This window comes from Hypanus sabinus, chromosome 5 (assembly GCF_030144855.1).
Source record: "Hypanus sabinus isolate sHypSab1 chromosome 5, sHypSab1.hap1, whole genome shotgun sequence".
NCBI lineage: Eukaryota > Metazoa > Chordata > Chondrichthyes > Myliobatiformes > Dasyatidae > Hypanus > Hypanus sabinus.
Window position 1 is genome coordinate 95,809,043 of NC_082710.1, and position 16,581 is coordinate 95,825,623.

Genomic DNA, 16,581 nt, shown 5'->3' on the forward strand with positions numbered 1-16,581 from the left:
AATCCCCAATAATCTCTGATGATTATTGATAATGGCAGGGGTCACCTGTCTCCTAAAGACACTGCCCAGAAGAAGGCAATGGCAAACCATGTCTGTGTGATTGCCAAGAACAATCGTGGTTATGGAAAGACTGTGATCGCCACATCATATAACATGACACATAACGAACGAGTATTTGTATACTGCATGTTCCAACAAACAGTTATATAGCAGTTTACCTCTATGTAATAATACTACCTCAAACAAAAGCAGGTAAAATTTCTCATTAAATTAATCTTAGTTTAAAACTCTTATTATTTCTTTTTATTTCCTCTGTAGAATTGTCTCTTAGAATTAGGGATTAAGGAATGGATTCTGAAAGGTATGAGATAGAAACTGAATAGGTTCAACAAACAAGGATTTTCTTTTCTCAATATCTAAATTGGGTGAATTTTTCACTTTCAACAGAATTAATTTAGCAGACACACTATTTACATTTTCAATGCATTTTAAATTAATTCTTTCAATGGTATTGAATAAATTCTCACATTACCTGGGACTTATATAAATTAGCAGTTCAACCTTATATATCAGTAGATTGACTTCAGTTTGTAGTGCTATAGTTACTGAATGCGTTTTAAAGTTATCTAATAACTCAAGGTTGAACTCTATGTTTGGAAATTTGATTGACAAGGGAAAATACACTTATACAAATTATATTTATGCAAAATAATTACCTAGCACTCAGTGATTCTAGTCTTTCATATTTTCAGCAAATAAAATGCATTGCAACTATACAGTATACTATGATGGACTGCAGCTCTACATTTTGAAAGAGACTGGCAATAAAATCTATATTAGACGTATTGAGTGATATTACCTAAGCAAATCTTTAGTTGATAATTTCATTTTCCTTTATTGTTTTCCATTATCATCATAATATTTTCATTCAGTATAATTACACTCTTGAATAGTAAAGCCAACAAGAAGTAGTGGGTACGGCTCAGTCCATTACGGGTAAAGCCCTGTCGACCATTGAATACATCTACATGGAGTGCAGATACAGGAAAGCAGTATTCATCATCAAGGACCTCTACCATCAAGGCCATGCTCTTTTCTTGCTGCAGCAACAAGAGGGGTTACAAGGGCCTTCAGGCTCACACCACCGAGGTCAGGAACAGTTATTACCCCTCAACCATCAGGCTCTTGAATCAAAGGGGACAACTTTATTCAGCTTCACTCATACCATCACAGAACTGGAGAGAGGAGTAACGAATTAAAAGTATTATATATGAATGCATGAAGTATAAGGAATAAAATAGGCTCAGTTGGAAATTGGCAAGTACGATGTTGTGGGAATAACAGAGACGTGGCTTCAAGCAGACAGGGCCTGGGAAATGAATATTCAAGGATATACATCTTATTGAAAGGACAGGCTGACTGGCAGAGGGGGTGGGGTGGATCTGTTGGTGAGGATAGATATTCAGTCCCTTGCCAGGGGGGACATAGAATCTGGGGATGTAGAGTCAGTATGGACTATTCAAAGGGCAGAAAGACCCTAATGGGAGTTATCTACAGGCCCCCAAACAGCAGTCTGGATGTAGGGTGTAAGTTGAATGAAGAGTTAAAATTGGCATGTTGCAAAGGTAATGATACAGTTGTCATGGGGGATTTCAACATGCAAGTAGACTGGGAGAATCAGAATGGTACTGGACCCCAAGAAAGGGAGTTTGTGGAGTGCCTCCGAGATGGATTCTTAGAACAGCTTGTACTGGAGCCTACCAAGGAGAAGGCAATTCCAGATTTAGTGTTGTGCAATGAACCAGATTTGATCAGGGATCTCGAGGTAAAGGAACCATTAGGAAGTAGTGACCATAATATGATATGTTTTAACCTACAATTTGAGAAGGAGAAGGGAAAATCAGATGTATCAGTATTACAGTTGAACAAAGGGAACTATGGAGCTATGTGGGAGGAGCTGGCCAAATTTCAATGGAACAATACCCTAGCAGGGAAGACAGTGGAACAACAATGGCAAGTATTTCTGGGAATAATGCAGAAGGTGCAGGATCGGTTCATTCCAAAGAAAAAGAAAGATCCTAAGGGGATTAAGGGGCGGCCATGGCTGATGAAGGCAGTAAAGGGCAGTATAAATATAAAAGAGAAGAAGTATAACATAGCAAAGATGAGCGGGAAACCGGAGGACTGGGAAGCTTTTAAAGAGCAACAGAAGATAACAAAAAAGGCAATACGCCAAGAAAAAATGAGGTACGAAGGTAAACTAGCCAAGAATATAAAGGAGGATAGTAAAAGCTTCTTTAGGTATGTGAATAGCAAAAAAATAGTTAAGACCAAAATTGGGCCATTGAAGACAGAAAAGGGTGAATTTATTATGGGGAACAAGGAAATGGCAGATGAGTTGAACAGGTACTTTGGATCTGTCTTCACTAGGGAAGACACAATCTCCCAAGATGTAATAGTGGCCAAAGGAACTAGGGTAAAGGATGAACTGAAAGAAATTTATATTAGGCAAGAAACGATGTTGGATAGACTGTTGAGTCTGAAGACTGATAAGTCCCTGGGTCCTGATGGTCTGCATCCCCGGGTACTTAAAGAGGTGGCTCTAGAAATCGTGGATGCATTGGTAATCATTTTCCAATGTTCTATAGATTCAGGAACAGTTCCTGCTGATTGGAGGGTGGCTAATGTTGTCCCACTTTTCAAGAAAGGAGGGAGAGAGAAAACAGGGAATTATAGACCCGTTAGCCTGACGTCAGTGGTGGGAAAGATGCTGGAGTCAATTATAAAAGAGGAAATTACGACACATTTGGATAGCAGTAGAAGGATCAGTCTGAGCCAGCATGGATTTATGAAGGGAAAATTATGCTTAACTAATCTTCTGCAGTTTTTTGAGGATGTAACTATGAAAATGGACAAGGGAGAGCCAGTGGATGTAGTGTACCTGGATTTCCAGAAAGCTTTTGATAAAGTCCCACAAAGGAGATTAGTGGGGAAAATTAGGGCACATGGTATTGTGGGCAGAGTACTGACATGGATTGAAAATTGGCTGGCTGACAGGAAACAAAGAGTAGCGATTAACGGGTCCCTTTCGGAATGGCAGGCTGTGACCAGTGGGGTACCGCAAGGTTCAGTGCTGGGACCACAGCTGTTTACAATTTTCATGAATGATTTAGATGAAGGGATTAAAAGTAACATTAGCAAATTTGCTGATGACACAAAGCTGGGTGGCAGTGTGAAATGTCAGGAGGATGTTATGAGAATGCAGGGTGACTTGGACAGGTTGGGTGAGTGGGCAAGTGTATGGCAGATGCAGTTTAATGTGGATAAATGAGGTTATCCACTTTGGTGGCAAGAACAGGAAGGCAGATTACTATCTAAATGGAGTCAAGTTAGGAAAAGGGGAAGTCCAATGAGATCTAGGTGTTCTTGTACATCAGTTAATGAAAGCAAGCATGCAGGTACAGCAGGTAGTGAAGAAAGCTAATGGCATGCTGGCCTTTATAACAAGAGGAATTGATTATAGGAGTAAAGAGGTCCTTCTGCAGCTGTATGGCGCCCTGGTGAGACCCCACCTGGAGTATTGTGTGCAGTTTTGGTCTCCAAATTTGAGGAAGGACATTCTTGCTATTGAGGGAGTGCAGCTTAGATTCACAAGGTTAATTCCCAGAATGGCGGGACTGTCATATGTTGAAAGATTGGAGCGGCTGGGCTTGTGTACACTGGAATTTAGAAGGATGAGAGGGGATCTGATTGAAACATATAAAATTATTAAGGGATTGGACACTTTGGAGGCAGGAAGCATGTTCCTGCTGATGGGTGAGTCCAGAACTAGAGGCCACAGTTTAAGAATAAGGGGTAGGCCATTTAGAACAGAGATGCAGAAAAATTTTTTCACCCAGAGAGTGGTGGATATGTGGAATGCTCTGCCCCAGAAGGCAGTGGAGGCCAAGTCTCTGGATGCTTTCAAGAGAGAGTTAGATAGAGCTCTTATAGATAGCGGGGTCAAGGGATATAGGGAGAGTGCAGGAACGGGGTACTGATTGTGTATGATCAGCCATGATCACAGTGAATGGCTGTGCTGGCTAGAAGGGCCGAATGGCCTACTCCTGCACCTATTGTTTATTAACTATTCCTGCAACCGGTGAACTCACTTTCAAGGACTCCATATGTAATGTTCTCAATATTTATTGTTTATTTATGATGATTATTATTGTTATTTCTTTTTTTCTTTCTTTCTGTACTTGCACAGTTTTTTGTGTCTTTTGCACATTGGTTGTTTGTCCGTCCTGTAGTGTGCAGTCTTTCATTGATTTAATTGTGTTTCTTGTATTTACTATGAATGCCCACCAGAAGATGAATCCCAGGGTTCTAAGGTGACAAAAGCAGTACTGTGCAAAAGTCTTGAGCTCGCTAGGGTGCCTAAGACTTTTACACTGCACTGTGGTGAACATTCAATCCATGATGACAGACAGGAAAAGCTCATTTAACTCAACAGCTATTTTTACATCCCACCATAATCCCACAAAAGCATTTTAAAACAAGAACAAGATATAGCGTTCACCACTGGGAATGCTGGAGCAGGCTGTATACCGCACCCCTTCCCCCAGAGCACCGGACTGCCCCCACCTGAGGGGACAGCCATCCCTGGCAACCTCAAGAGTGCACAACCAAGTGCATGAGACCTGGTGTTGGTTGACACTGCCACCTGGGGCACCGTGGGGTGTCTGTAGCCCCTCCAGGGGAGGTTCTGTTTGGTGAGACAAGAGAAGGGCCCAGACAGTGTCATTTCCTCCCTTCAGTCTTGTTGGGTTGGTGGTGACCGAGGGCCGATACAGTGGCAGCCGGGCCCAATGCAGTACGACTGCCTACCGCTGCTCAGGCAATGACACCCGGTATACCACACTGGAGATGTGGTCAAGCACCTCTCCCAGCCCCTTCCAGCAGCTTCCAAGTCTAGGGTTTACTCCCTTCTTCTGGGTGGGGCAGTAGATCCATACTGGAGCCCCCACCATCTGCCGTTACATTGGCACCCTAGATTGGTGGCCCGGCCCCTTCTGTGACATGCAGTTATCACAGCAGTGCACAGACAGCTCCACATCCTGCCTGTACCCAGGCCAGTATAAGTGAACATGCAGTTTGCCCAAAGTCTTTATGACCCTGGAATGGCCGCCCCCCCCATCAGCCTGTGCACTGACTGCAAAACCGTGAAATAGAGTCTTTGGAGGACCACCAGCTATAGGAGATGTCTGCCACCATGGGAAAGTACCATTGCTGGAACAACAACCTGTTGCGCATATCCAGTGTGGCCCACAGAGTGTACAGGGCTTTGATCTCTGGATCCAGGGCAGAGACCTCTGCCCACTCCAGCGGCCTTCCAGCACTCAGCCATTCCCTCACACAGGCCAGCATTGGGTTGCGCTCACCAGCTTGCTGCAGTGCAGCTGGTCAATAGTGGGGAGGTCTACCTTGTTCAGGTGTGTTGCATTGGGCCTCTGTGGGGTGTGCTGCATTGCAGTGGGCTGCTGAGGTTGCTGCAACCTCCTGGTCTCCCTCCAGGAGCTTCCCTGCCCCAGAACCATAGCTTCAGCACTGAGGTGAAGTGTTACCCCCAATGCATTCACACAGACCCCCCAGGGGGATAGCAGGTCCAGCCTAGTGCTGCAGGACTCCCGGGTGTTGGCTAACCACCCCACCATGTTCTTCCCCACTGTGACGCACTGTCTCTTCTCTCTCATCACTGCACAGTCACCGGTGACCATAGCCAGGTGGACTGCTGTCATTGTTCACCCAGGCGGGGAAGGCTGGTCCATGTTCCGGAAGACAAGTGGATGTATGATGGTGATAACTGACCCTGTGTCCACCAGCATACATAACAGCAGCAATACTGTACGTGGCTGATGATAGACCTGATTTTGATAAGGGTCTCTATTGTGAAATGAGAGTGGGAAGGGAGCAGCGAGAGGGGAATTACGTTTGGGAAAAGGGGAAGGGAGAGGGGAGGGAGTGGGAAGCACCAGTAAGACACTTTGTAATGATCAATAAGCCAATTGCTTGGAATCAAATGGCCTTGCCTGGTGTCTCAGGGCTGGGATGTCTGTACCTGCACAACCCACCCCCCTCACCCTCAACTCTGGCACTCCTTCTCTGCCACATGTCCTACACCCCTCCCACAGTGTTTCACCCTTACCATTCCCAACATCCTTTGCTCCTACCAGATGTATAATCTCACTCCTTGCTTCACATTGACAAATACAGTACTGTGCAAAGGCACTTTGATAAAAAATTTTCTTTGAACTTTGAAATTTAAAGGCCATGCAAATGTAGGTTCTTACAAGGTCAGAGATTAGAAGCCCAAAAGACTATCAGTTTATTATTTCTTGATTTTCTTTCACAACATAACATGCAGAAACATATAATGAAGCATTTTTACTGTTTCTATTTCTTCTGGTTATATTTATTGGATGCCAATCAAAGCAAAGCATGCTTTCCACATCACTTCTGCAAATTAATTATAACTGAACCTGCAAACAGAATGAGAAAATGATGCTTAATCTAGACAAAACTGGAACCATATACACAGCTCTCCAGCTTTTCAGCATGAAACCTCCTAGCAAAGGCAAAAAGAGAATATTGTGTATTCGCTCAAGGGAGAAGAATCTGGGAAATACCCGAAGGAACTCATCAGTGAGTCAAGCAAAGAAGCATAAAACCACAATAGGAAATGACCTAATTCCATCCAAAACAAACTAAACACAGTAAATGGTGACACAAGAGACTGTGAATGCCATCATCTGAAACAAAAGTGTTAGATCCTGGAGCACTGCTCAATAGGTTAGGTAACATTTGTTGAGGCAAGTAAGACCATAAGACTTATTCTAGCTGGACGTCTATTATTAGTGGTGTTCCATAAGGATCTGTACTGTGATCCCTGCTTTTGTGATGTATGTAGTTGGCCTAGATGAAAATGTAGATGGTTAGGTTAGTAGCTTTGCAGATGATGCAAAGATTGATGGTGCTGTGGATAGCATAGGTGACTGGCAAAAAATAGAGTGGGATATAGATCAGTTGCAGACATGGGCGGAGAAATGGCAGATGGAGTCTACCGTGAACAAATATCAAGTGTTGCACCTTGGTAGGTCAAATGTAAAGGGACAGTGCATTGTTAAGGACAAGACACTTGACAGTATTACTGAGCAGAGGGATCTTGGGGTCCATGTTCATAACTCCCTAAAAGTGGCTACACAGGTTCATAGAGCGGTTAAAAGAGTGTATGGCATGCTTGCCTTTATAAGTCGAGGCATTGAGTTCAGAAGTCAGGAAGTTATGTTGCAGTTTTATAAAACTCTAGTTAGGCTGTTTCTGGAATATTGGATACGGTTCTGGTAGCCCCATTATAGGAAGGATGTTGAGACTCTAAAGACGGTGCTGTAGACATTTATCAGAGGCAGTTACATTAAGGATGTTTAGAAGGGCGCATGAAAATGAAAGAACTAGAAGGTTATGGCATTATGTAGGCAGAAGGGAGTAGATCAGTTGGCCATTTGATTACTAATTTAATTGCTCAGCACAGCTGTGGTCTGAAGGGCCTGTTCCTGTGCTGTACTGTTCTATGAAATAACCTCTGCTTACAAGCTATACTGTACAATATTATAACATAGACCCTTAAAGTTCAGTATGGGCCCTTCAGCCCATGATGTTGTGCTGACCTTTAACCTATTGAATATTGAACAATAATAATTGAATGAAATATCTGCCCTGGGACTTTGCTGTGTACTGAAATCTCGTGTTTCCAAACAAGACCACTGAAATGCAGTGAAAAAGGACCACTACCAATTGCGTATGAACCAGTCTCATAGAATGTTTCTAGACTGGGATTGCATGACCAGGATGAGGTGCACCTTCAACAAATGGACTTGTGCTATCAGGTGGTAAAAGTATGGCAATCTCGCAGTTCAGGCATTGACTGTGCAAGGAAAGTAGAGTGCTGATGTCAGAAGTAGCTCTTTTTACACAAAGGGTGGTATGTGCATGGAAAACTCTTTCAGGGATTGATGGTAGAGGGTGATATATTAGGGACATTTTAGAAACTCTTAGATAGGCACATGGCTAATAGAAAAATAGAGGGCTATGTAGGAAGGAAGGTTTCGACTAATCTTAGAATAGGTTAAAAGGTCAGCACAACATGATGGGCAGAAGGGGCTGTACTATGCTGTACTGTTTGTTCTATGATCTATGTTCTAAGCTCCAAGACATAGAAGCAGAATTGAGCCATTCTATCCTGACTGTTCTACTTTCCATCTCAACCCCATTTCCCTGCCTTCTCTCCATAATTTTGATGACCTAATTAATTATGAAGAATGGTTGTAGCTGGGAGCTGAATGATATAATGTGTAACCTTGGACAGAGGGATAGGAAGGTAGGCAGAGGGGGTGGTGTGGCTCTACTGGTAAAGAATGGCAAATCAGTAGAAAGATGTGGCATAGGATAGGAAGATGTTGAACCCTTGTGGGTTGAGTTAAGAAACTGCAAGGGTAAAAGGAGGTTGATGGCAGTTATATACAGGCCTCCCAACAGTGGCAGGGAGGTGGAACACAGATTACAACAGGAAATAGAAAAGGCGAGTCAAAAAGGCAATGTAATGGTAGTCACGGGAGATTTTAACATGCAGGTCAATTGGAAAAATCAAGTTGGTAATGGATTTCAAGAGAGTGAGTTTCTTGAATGCCTAAGAGATGGGTTTTTTAGAGCAGTTTGTCATTGAGCCTACTAGGGGATCAGCTATACCGGATTGGGTGTTATGTAATGAACCAGAGGCGATTGGAGAGTTTAAGGTAAAAGAACCCATAGGTACGGGTGATCACAATATGATTGAGTTCAACTTGAAATTTAATAGGGAGAAAGAAAAAGTCTGATGTAGCAGTATTCCAGTGGAGTAAGGGAAATTACAGTGGTATGAGCAGTTGGCCAAACTAAATTGGAAGAAGCTGCTGGCAAGAATGTCAGCAGAGCAGCAACGGCATGCGTTTCTGGGAAAAATGAGGAAGGTGCAGGACAGATGTATTCCAAAAATGAAGAAATACTCAAATGGTAAAATAGTACAACCGTGGTTGACAAGGGAAGTCAAAGCTATTGTAAAAGCAAAGGAAAGGGCTAAGAACAAAGCAAAAATTAGTGGAAAGCTAGAGGATTGGGAAGTTTTTAAAGACCTACAGAAAGCAACTAAAAAAATCATTAGAAGGGAAAAGACGAAATCTGAAAGCAAGCTAGCAAGTAATATCAAAGTGGATAATAAAAGCTTTTTTTCAAGTATGTTAAAAATAAAAAAAGAAAATAAAATGGACATAAGACCGCTAGAAAATGAGGCAGGGGAAATAATAAAGGGGGCCAAGGAGATGGCTAATGAACTAAATAAGTATTTTGCATCAGTCTTCATTGTGGAAGACATTTGCAGTGTGCCTGATGTTGTAGTGTCTGAAGGAAGAGAAGTGGGTGCAGTCACTATTACAAGAGAGAAGGTGCTCAAAAAGCTGAAAGACTCAAAGGTACGTAAGTCATTCGGGCCAGATGAACTGCACCCTAGGGTTCTGAAAGTGATAGCAATAGAGATTATGGTGGCATTAGAAATGATCTTTCAAAAATCATTGGGATTTGGCATGGTGCCGGGGACTGGAAAGTTGCGAATGTCACTCACTCTTTAAGAAAGGAGGAAGGCAACAGAAAGGAAATTATAGACCAGTTAGTCTGACCTCAGTGGTTGGGAAGATGTTGGAGTCAATTGTTAAGAATGAAGTGATAGAGTACTTGGTGACACAGGACAAGATTGGACAAAGTCAGTATGGTTTCCTTCAGGGAAAATCCTGCCTGCTGAACCTGTTGGAATTCTTTGAGGAGATTACAAGTAGGATGGATAAAGGGGATGTAGTGAATGTTGTATATTTGGACTTTCAGAAGGGCTTTGACAAGATGCCATACATGAGGTTGCTTAAGTTAAGAGCCCATGGTATTATAGAAAAGATGCTAACATGGTGAGAGCATTGGCTGGTTGGTAGGAGGCAGTGAGTGGGAATAAAAGGATCCTTTTCTGGATGGCTGCCAATGACTAGTGGTGTTTGCAGGGGTCAGTATTGAGATCATTTCTTTTTATGCTGTATATAAATGATTTAGATGATAGAATAGGTGGCTTTGTTGCCACGTTTGTAGTTGATATGAAGATAGGTAGAGGGGCAGGTAGTGTTGAGGAAACAGGTAGGATGCAGAAGGAGTTGGACAGATTAGGAGAATGAGCAAATGAAGTGGCAAATGAAATACAATGTTGGATAATGCATGGTCATGCATTTTGGTAGTAGGAATAAATGTGTAGACTATTTTCTAAATGGGGAGAAAATCCAAAGTCGGAGCTGCAAAGGGACTTGGGGGTCCTTGTGCAGAACACCCTAAAGGTTAACTTGCAGGTAAAGTCAGTGGTGAGGAAGGCAAATGCCATGTTAGCATTCATTTCAAAGAGGTCTAGAATACAAGAACAAAGATGTGATGCTAAGGCTTTATAAAGCATTGGTAAGGCCTCACCTTGAGTATTGTGAACAGTTTTGGGCTCCTCATCTTAGAAAAGATGTGCTGGCAATGGAAAGGATCTTGAGTAGGTTCACAAGGATGATTCCAGGAATGAAAAGGTTATCATATGAGGACTGCTTGATGCCTCTGAGTCTGTACTCTCTGGAATCCAGAAGGATGATGGAAGATCTCATTGAAACCTCTTGGATACTGAAAGATCTAGATGCGGAAAAGATGTTCCCATGGTTGGAGAGTCTAGGACTAGAGGCATAGCCTCAGGATAAAGGGGTGCCCTTTCAAAACAGAGATGCACAGAAATTTCTTTAGTCAAAAGGTGATAAATTTGTGGAATTTGTTGCCACATGCAGCTGTGGAGGCCAGGTTATTGGGCGTATTTAAGGCAGAGGTTGATAGGTTCTTGATTGGACATGGCATCAAAGGTTACGGGGAGAAGACTGGGAACTGGGGTTGAGGAGGAGATAGAAAATAAAGGATCAGCCATGATTGAATGGTGGAGCAGACTCGATGGGCCAGATGGCCTAATTCTGCTCCTATGTCTTATGACCTTCTGGTCTTAATCAAAAACCTATCGATCTCCGTTTTGTATATACCCAATAACCCTGCCTCCACAGCCATCTGTGGCAATGCATTCCACAGTTTCATCACCCTCTGGCTGAAGAAATTCCTCTTCATCTCTTTTCTAAAGGAATGTCCTTGTATTCTGAGGCTAAGCCCTCTGATTCAACACCCTCCCACTATTGGAAACATCCACTTCATTTCCACTCTACCTTGGCCTTTCAACATTCAGTGGATTTCAATGCGATGCCCTCCTCATCCTTCTAAAATCCAGTGAGTACAGCCCCAGAGCCACAAAACACTTCTCTGCTGTTAACTCTTATATTTCTGGGATCATTCTTGTAAACTCTTCAGGACCCTCTCTAATGCCAGCACATGCTTTGTTAGATAAGGTGTCCAAAACTGCTCAGAACACTCCAAACATGGTCTGACCAATCCCTTATAAAGCTTCAGCATTATATCCTTGCTTTTATATTCTAGTTATCTTGAACTTGCCTTCCTCACCACAGACTCAACCTGAAAGTCAACCTTAGGGAATCCTGCAAGAGGACTCCCAAACACAAGGAAAACTGCAGATGCTGGAAATTCAAACAGCAACACACACAAAATGCTGGTAGAACACAGCAGGCCAGGCAGCATCTACAGGAAAAGCACTGTCGACGTTTCGGGCCAAGACCCTTCGTCAGGACTAACCGAAAGGAAAGATATTAAGAGATTTGAAAGGACTCCCAAATCCCTTTACATCCCTGATTTCTGAATTTTCTCCCTATTTAGAAATAGTTAATGCCTTTATTCTTTCTACCAAGTTCATGATCATATACTTCCCAACACTTAATTCTATCTGCCACTTCTTTGCCAATTCTCCTAATCTGTTCAAGACTCCTTGCTTCCTCAACACTACCTGCTCCTCCATTTTGTACCATCTGCAAAATCATCATGATGATTTTTGTATCTTTGTAACTTTGTGTGCACTACAGCGAATTAGTCTGGGAGTGCCCAAAGGGAACATGGCTTAAGGTGTTTCTATGCAACAGGTACTGCCATCAGATTAAGCGTACAATGGTAACCTGGAATGCCTCATTGGACTTTTCAAAGTAAAGTGCAATGATCTGGAAATTCTCATTATTATGTTTTAGTCTGAAGGAAAATCTATGCTTGTTGACATAATGCTGACAAATAAACAGTTCAATGCAATGGTTTTTCTGGGCATTTGTTTTTCTAGTTACTGGCTACATTTCCCTGTCTGATAAAGAACTGGACTTTTTGTAAACTTAGTATTATACCTGGCTCAATATTATATTGGACAATCTTTATATTAAGTTATGGGCATGATCAGGAAGAGATGGGTGAAATTTGAAATTACCGGAACATAAAAACATAATAAATTGCAAGAGTAGCCATTTGGTTTTTCGAGCCTGCTCTACATTGAACATGAGTAATCTGATCTTCTGTAGCAACATCACTATTGAGTCTGATCTTCATGTTCTTTGATTTGTCCTATATCCAACAGTCTGTCAATCTCTGACAGTTCTTACCTTTCCATTTCTTTTAAATATTGCAAAGACCTTTGAACTTCCAGGATCCTTTGTTGCACTTCCCATCTCCAGCATTACCAGCTTCCCTTCTCTCTGGACCCTCCTATGCAACCAGAGGACTCTGCCCCTTTGTCTTCTTCATTACTACTGCATAGATTCACTTCTTGCAAGAGTGTACTTTGCAATTAGTTCTCACAATGTGGTATCCTCCTGTAAAAGGGAACCCAAATGCAATTTGGGGAACTATTTAACTGCCCACAAGCTTGACTGCAAACTTGCAGATGACTGTCGTTTGAATTCTCCATCTCATTCCCACTCTGACCTTTCTGCATTTTGGTTGTTATGGTGCTCCAATGAACCTCAACATAAGGTCAAGGAATCTTCTGGTGAGGGACAATACAACCACTGGAGTTAACATTGAATTTCAGATAAACAGTAGTTGCAGCCTTGTGTTTCATGTGTCCAGCATTCACACTTTAATCATCCAATATGATAATTTGGGCATGATATTGCCAAAATCCAAAGATAATATCTAAATTCTGGGAATGGAAGATAATAATGGCAAAGTTTGTAGTAAAATACATGCTATTGTTAAGTTAGACAAAGGCAGATATATCTTAAATATATCTTTTTTTAAAGAAAGCACAGTGTAATGTATGGATCTATTTCTTTAAGAGCGATGACCTCCTTCCCTCATGGCACTATGTATTGGACTGTTGTCTGTGGATGCACTGTCGTATACATGAATTGTTCTTTTACTCTCTCACTACAATGTGGATACACCAATTACAGTTATCTCTCATGTGTGGTTTTATTTAATCGATATGTAGTTGTGCACAGACACAGCAAATAGGAGAAAGTATGAACCTGAATGTCAGAAAACTTCGTGAAGTGCACTGACAGTTATATGATGATTATGGGACAAAACAGCATTAGTTAAACAGTACAGAGAAGACCATCACAGATGCTAACAAAGGATGTGTGAGTGACTGCCTGCATTGAACAAACTGAAAGAAGCGTTGAATTTAAAGTGAAAGTAATGTGACTATAGTTTCAGTCAGAAAAGCTAACAAATTTGACAGCGCCAATGAAGCCTGGGAGACATATGTTGAGAGGGTTGATTTGTGTTGTAACGTGAACAACATGGAGGAGCAAAAGAAAGCCCCTTCACTTCTGAGCTTAATGGACCCATGAACGTACAGTCTCTTGCACAACTTAGCAACCCCTGCTAAGCCAGCAAGCAAGATGTTTGATGAAATTATTACAATCTTACAAAATCACTTGAGCCCTTAACCACTGGTAGTAGCTGAGAGATTTAGATTTTACAAAAGGGACCAGTCAATAGATGAAAGCCTTTCTGAATACATTGCAGAACTGTGCAAACTTTCCCAGTACTGTAACGTTAGAGGTGGAATTTTTGATGCATTACAGGACAGGCTTGTATGTGGCATGCATAGTCAGAGCACTCAAAAGAGACTAATATCTGAAAGAGACCTACCCTCAGAACTGCCATTGACCATTGCAGTATCATTAAAGACTGTAATAAAGGATGCAGCAGAACTACAGAAAGGAGGTTAGAATGTGAAATGTACAAAATGTCCATGAGTGGTGCAACAAAGCAGAGACATTATCAATGTGGTAGATGCAAGATGCAAATGACTGTTGGTTCATAGAAAATGTCTACAGGAGGTATCACAGACAAGATCACATTGAGAGAATGTACAAGGCAGACAACAAGCACAACTGAGTGAAAAGTCTCAAACACAAAACTAAGCAAATACCTGACTATAAACAGAATCAGATAACAAAGTCAGACTGACAAAAGGTGAACTGTCACGCTTAGAACTGCATAGATCACTGAAGCAGATCCCAATTCAATGTGGATCACCATAGATACGTCTGGTGTAAAACTGAAAATGGAGCTGGATACAGGGTCAGCTTTTCCTGTAATTCCAGAGGCTGACTACAATAGAATGCTTTCTAAGTTGCCATTTGTGAAGATCTTAGTGATGCTAAAGACTTATACAGGTGAAAAAGTGTCTCCCAAAGGCAAACTGAAAGTAAATGTGACATATGGAGGCCCAACATATGTTAGAGCTTCGTGTATTGAAAAGTGAGGGCCAGCACTTTACAGATGTGAATGGTTGTGAAAAACCCAACTAGGCTGGCACTCAATCAAAGCTCTCAGTGTGACATCAACATGTAATGGCAGCCGAAATTTTAGTACTAAGCAGAGGCAGTCACAGCTGCTTAATGCTAATCAGGAGGGAATAGATAAACAGATTGAAGACTTGGCCAAAAGCTGTTCAGGATGCCAAGAAGTCAAAATGCACCCCCACCAGGTCCCATTACTCCCATGGAAGTGGCCGTCATTACCATGGCAAAGAGTACATATTGACTTTGCTGGGCCATTCATGGACTCCATGTTGCTGACTGCTGTGGATGATCATTCAAAGTAGCAGGAGGTTATACCAGTGAAGTCAACCACCTAAGCAAAGACTGCCTCCAATTTGAGGACAAGCTTCACCAGAAATGTATTGCCAGAACAAATTATGAGTGACAGCGGACCACAATACATGTCAGAGGAATTCCAATTGTTCATGAAGAAAAATGACATTTCGGGTCGGCTCCTCACAACACACAACAAATGGGTCAGCTGTGAGGTTTATCCAAACCTTAAAGAAATCCATTAAAGTGATGGACAAGGGGGACAACTTCCTTTTTGTATATCGGAATTCTGTTTATGTGACGGCACATCAAACACCTGCAATGCTGTTCATGAGCAGGAATCTGAGATCTTGCACAGACTTCCTGAAACCAGATCTATGGAGGGAAGTGCAGAATAAACAGTTCATCCTGTGGCCAAGTGAAGCAGCAAGGAGCTCTGAGATTGAACAGGAAATCCTAGTGCATGATTATGGAAAAGACAAGTGGACACCTGGTAGGATAGCTACAAGAACTGGACCTCTGATGTACACAGTGTATGTTGGAGATCAGACATGGAGATGTCTTGTGGACCAGATACTGGATGCTCAACTGAAGAACATACCTGAGTCGATTGGATCCAACAAGACCAACACATCAGTCCCAGAACTTAGCTCTCATGTGATGATGTCACTGACAGCAACGTGGCACAGAAAACCAAAAATGCTTTATTAGACAAAACACCTACCAAATCTGATGGCACTCCACAGGTCCAGAGGTACTATACTGAAAGAAACAGAGCGCCACCCAAAAGACTGAGACTTTAGAACAGTGAAGTTAGTCATGGACTGCTATTGTGAAAGCATGTTTATTTGGCATATGGGTTTATGAAAGGGAAATGGAATGTTTCGTGGATATACAGTTTTATGTTGCATTCATCTAAGGGGGGAAGGAAGTGTAACATATGGATCTATTTCTTTTAGAGCAGTGATCCCCCCCCCCACCACCGTACTACGTATTGATCTGCTGTCTGTACATATGCTGTTGTCTATGCATGCACATTGTTCTTTCTCTTTCTCACTGCAACATTAGAGTGTTCCAGTTAGAGCCATCACCGGCATGCACACTTTTATTTAATCAACATGTAGTTGTGCTCAGTCACAACACACAGCATCCCACATTTACTGGAGCACCAATAAACAATTACAAATTTGCCTGACCTGACCAAAGATGTTCTCAATAAAACAACACAAAGTAACTTAATTTCCAAGCACTTCTCTGTAAATACACATGAAAATTTTGATTGTTTTTTTCTTGCATTGCTTGAAAAAATTTGAACAGTGAATAAATCTTCATTAATGCAATCTCTGTTTCAACTACTTTTCAATCAGATTACATATTCTGAATACAAGTGAAATGAAAAAGCTGTTCAGCCAATACAGTGCCCCAAGGTAGTCATTACTCACCGCTTGTCAGCAAAAGCAATTGCAATACT

General features: G+C 41.9%; 1 protein-coding gene across 1 annotated transcript in view; it reads right to left on the reverse strand.

The window, feature by feature from the left end:
• Window positions 1-16,581, reverse strand: part of LOC132394768 (low-density lipoprotein receptor-related protein 1-like) — a 1,611,265-nt gene that overhangs the window by 536,048 nt on the left and 1,058,636 nt on the right. The window lies entirely within an intron of this gene.